Consider the following 12,668-nt stretch of genomic DNA (forward strand, 5'->3'; position numbering starts at 1 on the left):
AACTGTTCCTTGTGACAGATAAAGTATGTATCATTAGCCGTATTAGTGGCTTGGTCAAAAAGGGATAAGTCTAATAATACTGGTGATGTCTTTATTGATGGTAACATCAACGTAAGAACTGTAAAAACAAATACAAAATTTATCAGTAATAATTAACAAGAAAATCTAAATTACATTAAGTACACAAACATGCACTAAGATGACCCTTTGGTATACATACACATGTAGACTAGAGTTCAACATTCAATAATATCAGTTAATTGACTAGATATGTAATATGAATAACATCTATACGTTTAATTTAATTCATTACTTAACCTCAATAAAATTATTACCAGTGACAATCAGAAAATACAACTGTGCTACTTCACTTAAACACATGTAAACAAACTTGCCTTGCCTTACATTACCGTACAAAGGGCAATAACTCTAAGTAAATCATGAAGCAAAAATTCCATGTGCACAACAAATAATCTCACAACCGATAATTTACATAATAAATCAGTTCTATTTAATCATTAAATTGATATGATATATAAAATACATACTGCTATGGGACTAATAATTATCAATCAAAATTTCACTACACGAGGGTCAAAATGGCGCCATGTATAAAACCACACTAGCCATGCTTGTACAAAAATGCTCTACATACAGAGTAATCGTTATATCTATTGTAACACAATCGGACCATACCGTACATATAAATAAATTACATATTAACTTTTTAATATATGTTGTGTTTCTTATATTTGATTAATAAGGACATATGTGTATAAGGCATAATAATCCTTATATGTCCTTGAGAGCCATTTAGGTTCTTACGCACTTTATTTCTATTTACTAATTATGTGTTGAATGTAGTCAATATTGTTGTAAATATTAATGTGAATTATTATTGGTCAGTGTTGATGAATTATCACAATTAGGTCAAAGATCAATATCTGAGCATTTACGTGGTCAGTATCTATTATTGGTATCTAAATAATTAAATGTATTGGAAAATGACTTGATAACATTAATTGACCCCATTCAGAATTGTAATTGAACACTTGATTAAATCTGCAAGTGAAGATATATATTCGGAGACTGGACGGGCGGAGGGAGATCTAGAGAGAACAAGAACTTTATACAAACGTTTCAGACGTACCACTATACGAACTTTGTGCCCCCCTGTACTAGTTATTAGTTTGGCTTCCAGTGGATATACCAAGTACTAACTCTATCATATTTTAACTGTACCAGTGCAGACAACATTGTTTTAACTGTATATGCATGAACGTCTTTATTGTGCAACAGTGACATAATAAATATATATATAACCGTATCCAAAGTCGTTGTGTTATATTATACTAAATCAGAAACATTAACTAACAAGATCAGGGACGTTAAACGTTACTATGAGCATACGAATATAAGCATACATAATTGTTAATTACATTGTTCTCCTGACCAAGTCGCTAAGTTTTAACTTTTATCGTTCTTTCGTTCACGTTAGGATGTACAAAGATGCTGGGCGGAAATTACGTAATATATAAATAGTAGCCGGACCCAAATATAAGAAGATTGTCTATCCGGAATTATTTACCAAACATTCTTACACATATGTGATTAACAAAATATTACAAATAAATAGACTTCATTAAAATTATAGTAAAATAAAAATTATGACATTTACAAGCCGTACACTCATGACGGCTATAGTAAAAGACTAGAACAATAATTTACAACCATTATCTCTCAATAAATCAAATATTTCAATAAAAATCATTCTTATAGATACAGAAGAAACATAAACACTTCACATTGCAGTATAGCTGAAAAACTACCGTTATGGTTTTATACATGCATTAACTCTCATCTATGCAAGTTTGGTACAGTGATTACATGGGCTCTTCTAATCATTCCTCTGATTTCAATCTTTTTAGTAGCTTTGCTATCTGTCCACTTAATTTTCTTTTTGATGAAGCAATGAGGAATTTTACACGGGGATGACTCAAGAGCTGACTGTATGAATCTCCAACGTATACTGAACAATTAAGAGACACGCCAGTTTCATCCGAAGGGCGGTGTTCTTTCGCATTATCGCAGAACTCAACACACTCTATAGGAATTGACCGAAGTCTACAATACAGAAGAGAATATTAGTCATCCAGGTTCAATCAAGGGTGTACGGGGATTTATCCCGGGTTTTATTCCATACACCCTAAGGCAGAATAAAATGACATTATAAGAAAAGAAAATATTACTTGCACAAAATATTTCTTTTTCTCTCCTTTGTCAGCTGTAATACGGCATCGGTCATTACGCCCACTGCATCTGTTTGGTGTTGTAGTTCTAGCGTCGTTACTGGTTTTTGGTAATGGGCTACTATCCTTAACACATATTTCTCCTTGATGATCATGCTATTTGTTATCAAGGGGTTTATGTTATACAACCTGGGTAAATCCCCGTACACCCTTAACGAATTTATTCCCCATGTACCCAATAATTCTTTGTAAAACTGTGTATTAAGCTATCGATATAAAATTTACTACGCCGTACAATGTATATAGTGACGTCATGTTATTCGCTTTTTATCATAGAGAAGCTATGGATTGTAACGTCTCATTTTTTTTACCCCTACCTGAAGTCGGGTGAACGGAAATTTACACCCAACTTTGTAACCAATCAAGGAATACAACCCGGGGCAGATCCCCGTACACCCTTGATTGAACCTGGATAACGAATTTATTTCCCATGTAACACAAATAAATTTATTTCTTATGTCAAAACAAGGAAGATTTTCAAGATATATATGTACCATTTATGTACTCCTGCGATTTTATGTACTCGTCAGATCTTTTAGCTGTGTATAAAAAATAAAACAATAAAGTCAATTTTAAATTACTTACATCTTTAATTAATCAAACATTATGAACACCCTGAAATTAAAGTCTGTTAAGTTCTTTCCAAAAGTCGACTTGTAAATGATTTGAACAGTGCCAATTGAACAGTTCTGGAAAATGTTCTCTGGAGCAGGTGCAAATTTGTTTGTCTTTGTTGGACTTTTACTATAGTTTTATTCGTGGATACCACACTTGATATTTGCGTCCGTTCTTCGAAAAGGTCATCAATGTCTACACCTTGCAATTGAAGATTGTCGCCCCCTGATCGGTGTCGCTCAACACAATGCTGACGGCATTTTGAGTAGGTGGTGCTGGTAAACATGGTTGCTCGATGTTGACAGTGTTTTGAATTGCCGTACTCATTTGCAATTTTTCATTATCTGAATCTCGGTGGTACACAGCAAGGGAGTTCACCAATATGTGGCCCGTTACGGACATGATTTGCGAATCAACGAAGTTGTTTTTAAGAGGGATGCTAGTTCCAGTAACCCTGATTGGGTGGTTTGTGTAAATTCGGGAGAGGTCACACTTTTTGCTGAGTTAGACATGAAAGAACTAATGGAATCTTTTCCACGAGGTTGTTTTGTGTTCCACACGGGGTCACTATCTAGGAATGTTTTCGAGGTTGCTGCTATAGACGGGTATTTTCTGGATTATTTCTGAAAGGATGCAACTGGACAAAGACATGAGTCTTTATTTTCAACCATACAGCCCCCAAAATTTTCTTTTTGATTTTTTTAATGTCACAATGCTCTATGCAGGGATAGTGTTCCACATTTTTTTTTTAAACCCCCTTGGGATCCGGGTTAGAATAGGTCCTCAGTACCACTTTGCATGTCGTAAAAGGCGACGAAATTGGGCGGTCCTTCGGATGAGACCGTTTAAACCGAGGCCCCGTGTCACAGCAGGTGTGGCACGTTAAAGATCCCTCCCTGCTCAAAAGGCCGTAAGTGCCCAAAAAAGGCCTAAATTTGCAGCCCTTCACCGGCAATGGTGACGTCTCCATATCAGTGAAATATTCTAGAGAGGGACGTTATATAAACAGTATACAATCAATCTTTTTTTCAACTCGGCCAGGGCTGGTTTGAAACTCGTTACTTGAATAAAACACTGGATTTTTTTATTATATCAAATGTTTTTAAGAAAGGTGGAGCTTTTAAATACCGATTTAATCCATATCGTATTTTTTTTTCTAGGGATGAAGATTTATACAATTCTCCGTCAATTTCTCGCAAGTCCAAGTAAAAAAGAGCAAGAACTTCGTTCAGTTGAAGAGCATCAAAGTTTTCAAAATGCAAGGATTTTTTTTTTCTATTAGGTAATCCCTGAGCATTTTTGCGCTGTTTTCGTTCCCTTTAATGGTATTTTTTGGCACGACTTTGACCCGTTTTTCTATTATTTCCGACGGAGTGGGTGAGGCAAATCTTTTCACCATTTTCGCAGACGATGCTTGAAAGAGTTATTTCGCTTTGTATACATTCTCGAGAAAAAATAGGAAATGAGATCTTTTATTAACTTTGTTTACGATTATGAATTGGCTTCTGAAGCAGGTATTAGCTAATTTGACTAATCAAGGGAGATTAGTTCATAGACTGCAATTTCTAAGGAATAATTCGCATTAAACGATCTCAAGTCCAAAAAAACAATACAAAACAGGAGCACGGCAAACACGGATCTCCGAAACATCAGAGGGTGGATCAGGTGCCATGGAGGAGTGAGCATCCCCCACCATGTGCTCCTTGTCACGATCGGGAAATAACGAAAAAATCCCTCGTCAGTGTATAAATAATGGACTCGCAATTAGTATGAAAAACGTCAGTCAGCATTTGACTCGATGACAAATATTATTTGCCGACAAGGTCATTGTATCGACTATAGAACTTACGAAATGATGACTTTAAACGGGATTGTTGATATTCTTGTTTCATGAACCTGCTTGTCAATAATTTACTTCGTTTTAGAAATTATTCATACGTAGAGCATGCTCTTGCGTATCGAATCAACTGATATATTATAGACTCCGTATGCAGGTGATGAAGGTATATTGCTGCATAAGTAAGGGAAGTTGACAATAGAAAAAAGTCATCACGTTTATCAGATAGCTTGGTTGTTAGATTACCATTAACGTCTATTTCAAGTAAAATATCCAAGTATGAAACAGATGTGTCAGACTCTGGTATCTTTTATCTCAAACTCTCCAGGATATAGCGTATCGACGCAGGAATGGAAAATACCATTGTTCATTGATTATAGGTCGTCGATATATCTAAATGTCGAGTTGAAGGCCACAGCATGTGTTTTCTTCTTTTCACGCTTAAGGTTTTGCACAAATTCTGCTTCATATAAATATAAAGTAGGTCTGCTAATAACGGAACGCAGTTGGTACCCATGGGGAGTCCAATAGATTGTTGGAATACCTGGTCGCCGGAAACAACATAGATAATGTCAATCTGAATCAAAAACTCAAGTATCCCTTTGATGTCAACTTTAGAGTACTTGTGTGTGCAATCAGAATGTGTTTTACCAAAATAATTGTGCAAATGATCAATGACCAGGTAAGTGAATTTACGTGTTCTATTTTTTATTAAAAAAGCAGCTGTCAATGATATCAAAAAGCCTGGACCTTAATTTATCATGGGAAACCAATTTTAATAAAGGGAAATATCGGTAGACGTATTGTAAATCATATAGTAATTATATCATTGTTTAATCCATTATATCTATATTACAAACTTCACACTGAGACGATCGCTAGCCCTTTGTGCTCATTGCACAAACGCACCAATCCTTTCGTTATCTGCATAAATTCTCCTTCTCAATGGTATTCAACATTTAGTGCCACACTGCAACGATTGCATGACTATCCAATTCTCTTCGAATTACTTTTTGAAAGAAATTACATTAAATTTTGCTCAACCTTTTTCTTACTTGCTGGTTACAACTGAATAAAAGAAAAGGGGAGGATCCAAACAGGTTTTTTTTTTCATGCTTTATTGATTAATATTTTAAAATTAAATTAAGTATTAACTGTCAGACATAATTACAATAGAGGAGTTTAAATTCTTAATAATCTTCCAGTCTTATATAGTACCTTAACAACTTTTCCTTTCACAGTGGGTAAATTTTCAATAGGTGAGGCTAATGCAGCATTCAAACTCATCAATTGTCCTGTCAGAGTTGGGGCTGAATTTTTCACAGTATCAGGAAAGGAAAATGGTCGTGAAATTCCAACCTCTGTTTCGCTTGTCACAGCTTTGACACTTTGCTTCACAAGAATGTGGATAAAAACTGCAACCATTCCTTCAATAAATTTGTTTATTTTATTTGGATCATACACGGTTACTGATATAGAATCGGTTTCGTCGTACTTTGTATTGCTCATTTTGTGCCTTTTCATTGTCGCTAACATCTAGGACGACTCCTCGGGACTGATGGAGATAGTGGCAAATCTTTTTGGATTTTTGTCCTTTATATCTTTTATATTGAGCATCTGCAATTTTGAAAATATTGAATTATCATGACATTTCATACATTTTGCATCTTTTTTCTTTATTTTCTTAGATTTTTATTTTTGAACATACATGCAATGTGAGGTGTCTTTGCAATTGTCTGCACAATCATTTCTATTCATATTTTAAAATTATTTGTAATGTTTTAAATCATCATAATAAAGTATTATAAAAGTAAAGTATAGAAAACTGCTTTGATTTATCAATGCTGTTGCAGTGTACATTTAAGTAGCTATTTTCTCTTTTCAAACTGAATGATTCAAATGATAGCCTAATATTTATCATTATGTCTAGTCCTGAAATAAATATTTTTAAGTCAAGATCCAGCAACCTCACCAGAGAAAAAGAAATGTAATACTCGTTTTTTGCAAAAAGAAGACAAGTCAGATGATGTCTTTATATCTTTGTTACTATGCATGTTTTTTTCATTGAACAGGGGAAAAAATTATGCAGTTGGGTTCAAAAATTTTCAATAAACAGCTAGGTTACTTGTGCATATAGTCTACAAATACAACATTAATGACATTACTCTGTTAAAGAATGTAAATAGCATATTCCTCTAGGGCTTAGAGAGGGTGTGTGACTTTCTGAGAATTAATAGCTAGTAAATATAAACCAGACAGCTTTTTCTTTTAATTCAGCTTAAAGCAACAAAAGCTATTCCGTTTTCAAAAGCATTGTTAACAATTGAAATAACTGCTTATGATAAAGATGGATCTTGCACTTAATGGATTGTAGTTGCCCATGCTTGAATAAGAGGGAATCGCTCTCTAATAAGTATTCTTCAATTGTAATAAAAATCCTTATATTAAGGTTTAATAGCTATTGCGTTATTATGTTCAACCCTTTTTGAGAATTACCCCAATATTTGGGTCATGAATGTTTACAAATATTATATTAAATTCTCTTTTCATTATCGTCCGCAGCAGCTATTAACATCAGATATGGTACATCTGGGAAGTGTGAGTGCAGCTCACCAAGTCAAGCAAATGTTGGTGTAAATGTATCGCCCATTTCATAAAAAAACTGAATAAATAATTTAATGTCATATGACATAAATAAATGTACAAGCTTGAGGAAGCTAAATACATCTGTAAATTCAGTGGAAAAAATAATAATAGAAATTAGACTGTTTCACGGTAATTGCGGTGCTGCTCTTTTGCAGGGCAAAATGATATATTTTGGTGAAATTTGACGTAAAAGTTATTGTTAAATATACGTCCTTTAATTATCTGTCAACAAAAACTTCGCCAAAGGTTATAAGTTGCCCTGCAAAAGAGTAGTATCGCAGTTACCGGGAGGGGGCGAATTCTTACCAGGATTCTAATACATTTGCTTCATCAATGGCAATCAAGCACACCCTTTCTCGGTACACTTCAGAACTCAGTATCAAGTCTCCCAATAATTCAGTAATGTCTCTGGAGACATGTATTTGATGGAATAATCACCTTCCTTAATCTATGTTTTAACTATCATCGATATGTTACATCCAGTCAACAAAACGTTTTTTTAAATGTCAAGTTCTTAGTGAAACAATTTTTTGGGAAGTTAATATTGTTGTAATCGAGTTGCGTCAAGCGAAAAGGAACCTTCGTGACCAAATTTTCGAAAATCTGTTTTTCGCCGTTTCTGAAAGAGCTAGTTTTTCTGAATATTTTGATACCAAATAATTTATTATATACCTTCTAAATTCTAATTAAAAATCCAAATGAAAATAATGCAACGCTGTAAAACGTTGAATAACGTCACATAACGTCATTGATAATTGGAACGTGCAACGTGATTACTAAATCACCCTTTTTTATTAGTTAGAAATAATTTTTTTCTCTAGATGTATTTAAAAGTTTTTTGAATATATATTTCTCTAAATATTAGCATTTTTATGATCGTATACATTGTAAAATAGTAATAAATTAAAAGAAAATATCGTCTTATTGTACATGTATATTGAAATGATAAAGTAAGTAGTTAATTTTTAAGGAGTATATTCAACATCATCTCATCCTTTTTTCTACATCATCAAAATAATCATGCTTTAATCACTGGAAATTAGTATTTGAAAGGATCATTGACAAGGGACAGACCGCTGACCAAAAAAAAAAAAAAAGTTCCGTCTCTGAAATCATCTCGCAAGGCATTCGTAACAACACGGCAATTTTCAAAGAAAATTTATTTATTGTTGACGAAATTGACCGAGTAACTACAATTGCTCGCCATGGGGTAAGCTACTCTAGAAGGCATTTTATTACTGATTGACCCAGAAGACAATAATTTCAAATTCGGTATAGTTTGAAAATAATAATTATGTAAATCAGAATTTTCTATCCAGCGTTTTAAAAAAATTGAAGGGACAAATATTTGATTTCTGTTAGGTAAATGTATGTGTGCGTTGGGGGATTAACGATCTTGGAAATAGATAAGAAAGTTGTAACATTTTTCAGTGAAGACAAAGATAAAAAAAAAAAAAACCTCTGGTCATCCTAAATATAAATATATTGCATGATATTACTCAACAATTTTTGACCCCCCCCCCCCCCGTTTTTCTAGAATCAAATGGTCGTCTCCTGAAAAAAATAATATGTGTCTTCTATGACTTTTATCAGCGTCCTTAAAATTATCTTAAACGCATAGGCTATAAACGCATATCGACATAAATTTCAACCACCTTGTATTTGGGAATTGTAATATTTGTCTTTTGGATCATACATTCACACTTTGCTTTTGAAAACAGCTAAGGTGGATTGAAAATGAATTTCAAACTAAAATTTCAATCCAATGTTTTCTCGGCCGTCCTTTTCGAATTATTCCATTGTCTATCATCAAATGTTTTGACTGTTACAGATAGAAATGATGGAAGCTGCATATTTCCAATCTTGCCATTTAATGTTCTGCGGTCTGATTCAGTGTCAATGAGAACAAGACAATATATGTTTGGATGAGTGAAATGGGTCTCACCCCTGAAAATCCAAACAATATACATGTACAATATATACGCTGTCATTGGTAGAAATTTCCTTAAATTTATTCTCAGCATGTGATTGTAAGCAAACGTTTCAATTATTTGCTTTTTTGTATTTTTTATAGATAAGCACAGTCGGTAATCTTCGGCTTACTCCGCTACACTCCATTCAAAATGGAGGCATCCGAGGAGCTCCGAGTGATTTATGTACGCCACCCCCCCCCCCGAATATGAATCAATTAAAGTCAGAAATTATTGATGATTTAAGGATATTATTCAAAAAACGTACTATTTGAAATTAGAATTAATTCTAATTTTTCTTTCTAATAGACAGGATACGATCGGGTGGGTCATTCTTAAAATAAAAATGTCACAATTTCTTTTATCCAGATTGAAAAAAAAATTAAATCAAATGGAGTAAACAGACAAGTATAGAAAGCAACTGAATTTGTGGTTAAGGGCTTTATAAATGGTTATTATACAGAGATTAAAAGGGGGTTATCAGACGGAATTACAAAGAGTTCACAAAAATAAGAGCTCGTAAATATAAGCATTGATTTTTACAATCGCAGTGTAAATTGAGAAAGGGGGGTTGCACAGCTTCCCAGATATCAGATTATCTTGATACTCTGCAAGTATCATCTTTAATTGAGAAAAAATACGGAACTATCGAGGTTTTAAAAAAAAACACCTACAACACTTTTTCTGATGATGTGAATTTCAAGACGATGATCCAGTACTTCATTCATTGATTAAATATATGAGCGATGTTTTGTTTGGAAGGAGGGGTGGGGCGGGGATATGGTGTATGCACTAGTGTTTTCAAAGTGGTTATAGTCGAAGTAAAAAAAAAAATTAATAGTAAATTAAATACGTAAAAACGAAAAAAAAAACATGCAAAATCGAAAGGAAAAATTAATTAATCTGAGATAATGAAGAGAGAATAAAGAAAATAAAATCGGAATTTATCCTTGAAAGGCTTCCCTTTCCGTAGTAATACAACCAAGCACATTCAAAAACAGGGGGTGGGGGGAGTTGTAATAAAACTTTTTTGTCTGAAATAAGATAAATAATCAGAAAATAAAACTAATGACCTACATGCGTCTGATTCAATACATGACCTATTTCGCTCTTATTTTTCGACTTCAACAACATCAGCTTACCTTAATTATAAGTTACTGTGTTTAGTTTTAATTTATTGCAATTAATTAAGGCAATGAAAACAAGACCACAAATTAGTTTTCAAAATGACCACTGTTTATTATATTCACATTTTATTGCGTCATACAGTTAAATTTTCAAACCTCAGAGTGTTGCGTCAATGTGTTAATTTTAGTGAGTAAATACGGAAGTCCGTATGGCTTTTGCCGCTTCATCATGTGAGACCTGGCTATACAGACAAAGTTGCTTAGCTGCTGCATTCATATTTTTTCTTAATATGAATTCACAAAATGCTATTGCAACCATGCTGGAATCAGTGAACTTGATTCGAATATTTAATCTCTGATGACAAAGTTTGGGCACGGAATCGCCAATTCTCGGGCCTTTAGTCTAACGGAGAAACAATCTGAAATGTGTTAAATATACCCCCCACCCCACCCCACCCCACCCCCCAAAAAAATCCCACAGAAAAAAAAACAAAAAACGTTGGAATAAATGCTAGGGACCACTTGCTTATCAGTAGAGACTGGAGCTCAGTCGGAAAGGCAAAAGAAGCGATTGTTTTCAGAGCCTATGCACGTACATGTACATTGATTTGTTGATGAATATTTTTGACAGCCACGAATAAATAAAACCATTCATAAACAATCAAAAATTCAATTAGTTTATATAATTTATTGAAAAAATTACCAGTAAACCTATAATTTGACGATATTGAACATTTTTTCAAGACAGTTTTAGACGTGTCTATCTTTAAAAAAAAATTGTATAACGCAAATTATATATTTTTGTTTTGCTTTATCGTATAATTTTTTTAATCGGCAAACGCGCAGACGAAACGTTACGTCTTTGAAGCGCTATTGTGACGTAATTACGTTTATGTCACGAAGGTCCCTTTTCGCTTGACGCAACTCAATTAAAAATAGTTGAATTTTTTTTTTTATTTTAGACATGTGTTTTATTAGGTCAGCTGAGAAAACTCAGGTGACCTATTGCTATCCGCCTCGTGCGTTAACATTTGAACATTTTCAACTTCTTCTCAGCAACTACTGAACCGATTTCAACCAAATTTGTTATTAAACATCTATGGATGAACGGGGAACTTACATTGTGAATTTCACGGTCCCTGCCCCCCTAGGGCTTGAGGGATGGGGCCAAAACCATCAAAATTAATGCAATCTTTAAAAACCTTCATTTCTACTCCTGGACATCAAGCAGTCAAACTGTTAGCATGAATGTAATGACCATTGAGTCCTCTACCGAAATTCACTGCCCTGGGTCAGGGGTTCAAGTGCTAGGGCGGGGCTCTATTGATTATATAGTGAAAATGCATAATTTCTTGAAAAAGCTTCCTCGCAGCTCCTGTGTATTAAATTAACTAAGTACATACGAAGTAAGTACATAGTTATGATGAGGAAGAATGCTTCTTCCAAAATTGTGAATTTTATGGCCCTAGTGTAAGGGGTACTGGTATTAAGGTGGAGCTTTATTGAATGTATAGTGAAAATGCATTATTTATTTAAATATCTCTGCTCCTAGGTCTTAAACCAGTGAACTGTGTACATAGTTTTGATGAGAAGAATGCCTCTTTCAAATTTGTGAATTTAATGGCCACAGGGTGAGGGGTTCTGGTGTTAGGGAGGGTCTATATTGATTATATAGTGAAAATACATTAAATCTTTGAAAATGTTCTCTGCTCCAGGGTATGAAACAGATGAACTACTTATAAAACTCTGATGAGCAAGGGTCATTCTTCCTGAATTGTGAATTTCAAGGCCTCTCTACTTATATACTGAAAATGAATTAATTGATTGAAACTGGCACCCTCTGTAATGAAACATTTTTGAAGAGCAAGTGTGCCTTTTCAAAAATTGTGAAATGTAAAGACCAGGGGTTAGGGGTTCATGTGTGGTAGTGGCACTGTTGATTATTGCTGAATATTACTGATTTGTCGAAATGCATTTTTTGTTCCCCTACTCTATCCATGGGCATTAAGTAACCAAAGTAAACACGTATATGTATAATTATGATAAGCAATGGTGCCTCTTTCAAAATTGTGAATGCCATGACGTCTAGTTTAAAACATGAACCAAAGTCATTCGTTGAAAAATTGTTGCATGATGCTCAGTTGACCTGGAAGGCCTTTGGGCG

The sequence above is a fragment of the Saccostrea cucullata genome, unplaced genomic scaffold, assembly GCF_032062105.1.
Source record: "Saccostrea cucullata isolate Sc308-1 unplaced genomic scaffold, CSIRO_AGI_Scuc_v1 ctg3569, whole genome shotgun sequence".
Classification (NCBI taxonomy): domain Eukaryota; kingdom Metazoa; phylum Mollusca; class Bivalvia; order Ostreida; family Ostreidae; genus Saccostrea; species Saccostrea cuccullata.